Source organism: Pocillopora verrucosa, chromosome 8 (genome assembly GCF_036669915.1).
Source record: "Pocillopora verrucosa isolate sample1 chromosome 8, ASM3666991v2, whole genome shotgun sequence".
NCBI classification, from domain to species: domain Eukaryota; kingdom Metazoa; phylum Cnidaria; class Anthozoa; order Scleractinia; family Pocilloporidae; genus Pocillopora; species Pocillopora verrucosa.
The window spans coordinates 16,037,053-16,042,125 of record NC_089319.1 but is presented as its reverse complement, the minus strand read 5'-3'; the positions used below and the strand labels follow the sequence as shown (position 1 = coordinate 16,042,125).

Below are 5,073 nucleotides of genomic sequence, written 5' to 3'. Positions count from 1 at the left end.
TTTGTGAGACTATCCCAGAATGCATTGCGCGCGAATTACCTTCCGGAACTCTTGATGCACGTATCGACGTGCGTTTCTGGTATGAGGTCACCAGATATGCACTCCCGTTTTATTGCGCCAATATGTATGTACAAGTTATAGAGCATTTTAGAGTGGCCAACCGTAAAAAATCCCGGTAATAGCTTGTTTTTGCACCTAAGCCTTATAAAGATAAGGGGGGGGGGGGTGAAAGTTCAAGGGTGCGATATTCGCGGTGTGCTACAAGAAAATCATTACTTAATTCTCCGGATATTTCCACTAAAATTTTTTGAATATATCATCTATTTCCTGGATCTAAAGTAAGCTAAATAAAAATAAGGCACGCAATGCTTGTTTTTAAAACCACGAAGCCACAATGAACTTTGGAAACCTTGTAGAATAGGACTCGTATGGATCTTTTTATATTTCATATCACTTAACCATTATTAATATTCTTGCTAGGTACCAACCGATAGCAAAGGACCAGGATGGGAAGCGCGTCCGAATTCTCGACACGCATAGGTTAAACTTTGGTTGGGGAGAGGAGAAAGATCCTATCACTGGGCAAACCCAAATGGTCCACCATCCAGACGAAGTTTGGGTAAGGTATGGGTTTTCCACAGATGAACCCTGGAAAAAGGTAAACATCCGGTGCCGCAGACACCAAACAGATGCCAACCAAACACCCGGCCGCCTCTATCCTGCTCGTTTGAAGGTGGTCCCAGCCAAACTGGAAGACCTGCAACAAATAGCTGCCTTCGTCCCTGAGCCCCAGCGCCAGTTTTACTTAACCATGGAGGCCGCCGAACCAGAACCAAAGGATAAATGAACATCTTATTTTAACGTAATACCAAGGCTAAAATGTGCGAAATTTTAAGAATATTTCAAGCATAAACCAGAGGCTGAGACTTTAAAGAGAATATAATATTGTGTTGAAAATTTGTAAATACAATGTAACTTTCTTTCTCTAAACGGGAAAACTAGCCAATAACACGATTAAAACCTATACTAGCCAAATTTTTAATGCTTTTACCGTTTGACATAGCACATATGTAAGATCAGAAGTTCATAATACTAAAATATATAGTAAGAGATATTATGAAGATATATGTAAGAGGTATTAATACGCATCTGCGAAACGGTATCTCACTAGTAAAGTATAGTTTGCAGTTTAAAGCGACACTGTCACGGTGGCAGAACTTGAAAAAATCAGGCGGTTCTAGCATTGGCTCTCTCTGCATGGATTCAGCATTTGGCTACAGCCTTGGTTGCCCTTGCCTCACTTTCTGTGAATGTTCCACTGTTCAGGAAAGGTGGAATATTAACAGAGACACCATTGGGTAGAATATCCTGGATAAGAAACCCCTTGTCAGCCAGGATCATGTCACCAGCACTGAAATGATTTACCAGACCAGACTGCTGAACAATAGCCTTGTCTGAAATGGATCCTGAATATAAATTACTGACATAAGCAATGACAGCATTTGGTGCAACACCAATAATCACCTGAAAGAGTTCATTCCTCTGTAGGATGAGTATGTGGCATTTTGTTGGCTCATCAATCCAGAAGCAGCCACTTCTATGTCAGTACAGTCTATAATAATCCTGCATGAGCCAAATTGACTGAATGAGGATGGTGCAGAAAGTTTGTTTTTTCATCTAGAGGGAATGGTTGTCATTAAGTCATCAAACAAAATGCAATGCAAAACATGAATAAAAGTTGTAACAATGTTTGAAATAGTAGACACACTACAGTGAAACAATTGAGCTAGGTGAAGGTTTGTATAGTTTCAAGTTTCATTAAATTGATAAAAATCTGATCTTAAAAATTAATCGACTCCACTTTCCAGCCCGAAGAATTGAAAAAATTTCAAGACTTCCAAGCACCAAACTACCAATTGAAAGTGATGGCAACTTCCTACCCCTACGTGATGGTATTTGTAGGCCCAAAAGCACCCCGTATTATCCGCCTCTTGCTCCAGAAACACAACGACTCTGAGATTGGTCACTATGACACTTGCACATCTTATGCTGGTTTTCTAGAACGATCCTATTTTTTGGATCAGTGCAACAAGGGATTTGATCATAATGACTTCAGACATCATCCATGTGAGGGTCGAAGATGTCATGCATGCAAGCAAGTAGAATGTGGCGCAAAACCTGATTATGCCTTACATGAAGTACCCTGTTATTCTTTGTTGCTGAAAGTTTTACAGTCAGACATGTTATGACATGCATAAAGAGAAAAAGATCTGCGACAGCATTGTTCAATGCCCTATGTGTCGTAAGGAGTTTGAACCCTCAGCGTCAAAAGAACCTCACCAATGCTACTTTGACAAATGCTTTGTATGCCATGAATATGTAAAACTTACAGAACACAAATGCTTTATACAACCTGTGGCAGCCAAAGAAGATCAAAGAAAGAAAAAACCAAAGCAACCCTGAAACGCCACAGAAAAAAAAAACCCTTGGCCTTGGTGTGATGTTTTAAGTTTGTTTATTCTTTTTTATGGATTGCATTCTGTATCGTTCTTAGAGTAGTTTTTGTCAATTCCAGTACCTTTTTCAAGTTCGGTCAATGCTCTTTCTGCATACTTACAATAGGTTATATGATTGCTCTTTTACAAGGCATGCATCTGTTGATCACACATGCCTTAGACTTGGGTCTTGTTGTCTAAGAGAATATCTCTTTAAAATTAATAGTGGTGTGTCACCTATTTGCGAGTGCAGTTTTGACTCTGAATTGGTGAAGCACTTTTTCTTGTATTGTCCAGGGTATGCCGCTTAACGTGATGTCCTCCTTACCTCTGCTACTAATATTCTAGGTGAAACATGGTCATTGAGTACTGATGCTACAGTATGAAACAAAATTTCTTATTGTATGGTGTCGAGTCTGTAAATTATGATGTCAACTGTGCTTTTTTTTTTTTGCAAAGTACAAAATTTTAATTCACACTAATTGCTTTTCTGAGGTCATTGCTTGATTGTTTCATTAATATATTCCTAGCTTAGTGTTTATAACTCCTTGTTATTGCAACCTGTGTGTGTTGTTTTTTGTGTCTATTTGTGTGTAAGCCTGAATCAATAGATTTTATATTTCTAATATGGTGATCCCCTTCATTAAGCCTAGGTGCTTTTGGGGAAAACAATGAAAAATATGTTTAAAAAAAAAGGAAATTAAAAAGCATTGGGGAAGCAATATATGCCACTTAACATGGAAAGTGCAAGGAAAACTTTCAAAAATCACTTAGTGGCATTCAAATGCTTGTCCCTGAAGCTGGTTTTCAAAAGAGGCCTTCACCTGCACAAAAGAGCTGTTTGATGTGAGTAAAAGAGGTATACTGCTTTCCTGCTTCTGGTTTAGATCATATTCAACATGTAGACACCACAGAACAGTCATTGATGGTTGTGAATCATTGTTGTTACCAATATCATCAGGGATGCCTCAGGGGTCCAATTTAGGACCACTTTTGTTTATAATTAATATGAATATGGCTCCTAAAGCTATACACTCAAGCACCACTGTACAACTGTATGTTGATGATATAAAACGCTTCAGCATCATTGATAACACCAATGTTTAACAACTACAAAGTGACCTGTCAAATCCAAATTGGTCAGCTGATCACTTCATGGAGTTTGGTTCAGAGAAATGCAAATATCTTGCAATCACAAGGAAAAAGAATATTGTTGATTCAACCTATACACTTAAAGGCTCGCAGATTATGTCAGTTACAACTGAGAAAGACCTTGGTGTGCATATTTCTACCAAGTTATCTTGGAATAATCACATTGATGTTATCATCAGTAAAGCCAACATGATGCTGGGCATGATCAAAAGAACTTGTACCAATAAATGTGATCAGAAAACATTGATAATTCTATACAAATCAATTGTTCAATCACAGCTGGAGTATGCTCCACAGGTCTGGTCACCTTACACTAAAGAAAAGATCAGTGCACTTGAGCATGTACAAAGACATGCAACTAAATTTATCCTGAAAACTGACTTAAGTTACCCTGAGAGACTTGTCAAACTGAAACCATGGAAAGTGCAAAGCGTCAGAAGTTGCTGTTCGACCAATGTCAGCGACAAACTGAGGAGTTGGTGGAGGATATGACAAGTGCCACAGATACCATAAAGTTGTTAGAGCTTCAAAGAAGCAAGTTTGTGACTGGCGAAAAGTACCTTCAAGCCACTGAAGTGGTCTCCCAAATAACCGAATGGCGAGGGAAACAGAGAAAGCTGCAAGCAGAGCTTAGTAAGCTTCAAAAGGCTGATGCTCGGTCAATGAAGTATCACAAGGGAAAAAGTGCCAAGGGCAGAGCAGAGCTGAAAACCATGGAAAGGTTTATCATTAGTAAATCGAAAGGACCAAGTGATGTGTCTACCTCATCTGGGTCATGCAGTTCAACCGAGTCCACCAGCAGCGAGGCCGATGTCAATGATGCTGTCATGCAAAATGGTACACCAAGTGAGTGTTGCAGTGCAGGTAAAAATGTTGCCAGTTCAAGTAGGGCATTTTCAACCAAATCCACCAGCAGTGAGGTCGATGTTAATGACGTTGTCATCTGTAATGTAAATGTAAAAGAGGACTGCATCCTAGAAGAACTTGGTATATTTTGTGGTAATGATTCCAAAAGTGACAGTGACGAAAGTGAATCAAGTGACGATGAAACAAGTGAAAATGGCAGTGACACAGGCTGCCCCGATGACGTGGATAGTGAAAACAATGGTCAGAATTCCGATGTTCCACCCAACAGCAGTGCCTTAGACCCTGATGTCATTATGAAAGGAATGGCCACAGTTTCCCCTGCACCAGGCAATGAACACCTCCTGATGCTTCTCAGAGAAAACAATCACAATTGGTTTTCATTTGTGGGGGAATTGAAGATGTTGCTTCACATGTACACCCCTGAGGTCCTAAACCAGGTGCTTGTGGATTTTGCAGCATTCCTGCCCTTCAGTGACTTGTCTGATGAAGAAGAAAGACTAGTAGAACAATCCCAGCAAGCATTCTTGATGACAGAGAGGAGAAGAGTAGCAAGAGAAGA

General features: G+C 39.7%; 1 pseudogene; it reads right to left on the bottom strand.

Moving 5' to 3' along the window:
- Positions 1-1,227: 1,227 nt before the first annotated feature.
- On the bottom strand, positions 1,228-1,697 carry LOC131769071 (uncharacterized; annotated as a pseudogene).
- Positions 1,698-5,073: the final 3,376 nt, after the last annotated feature.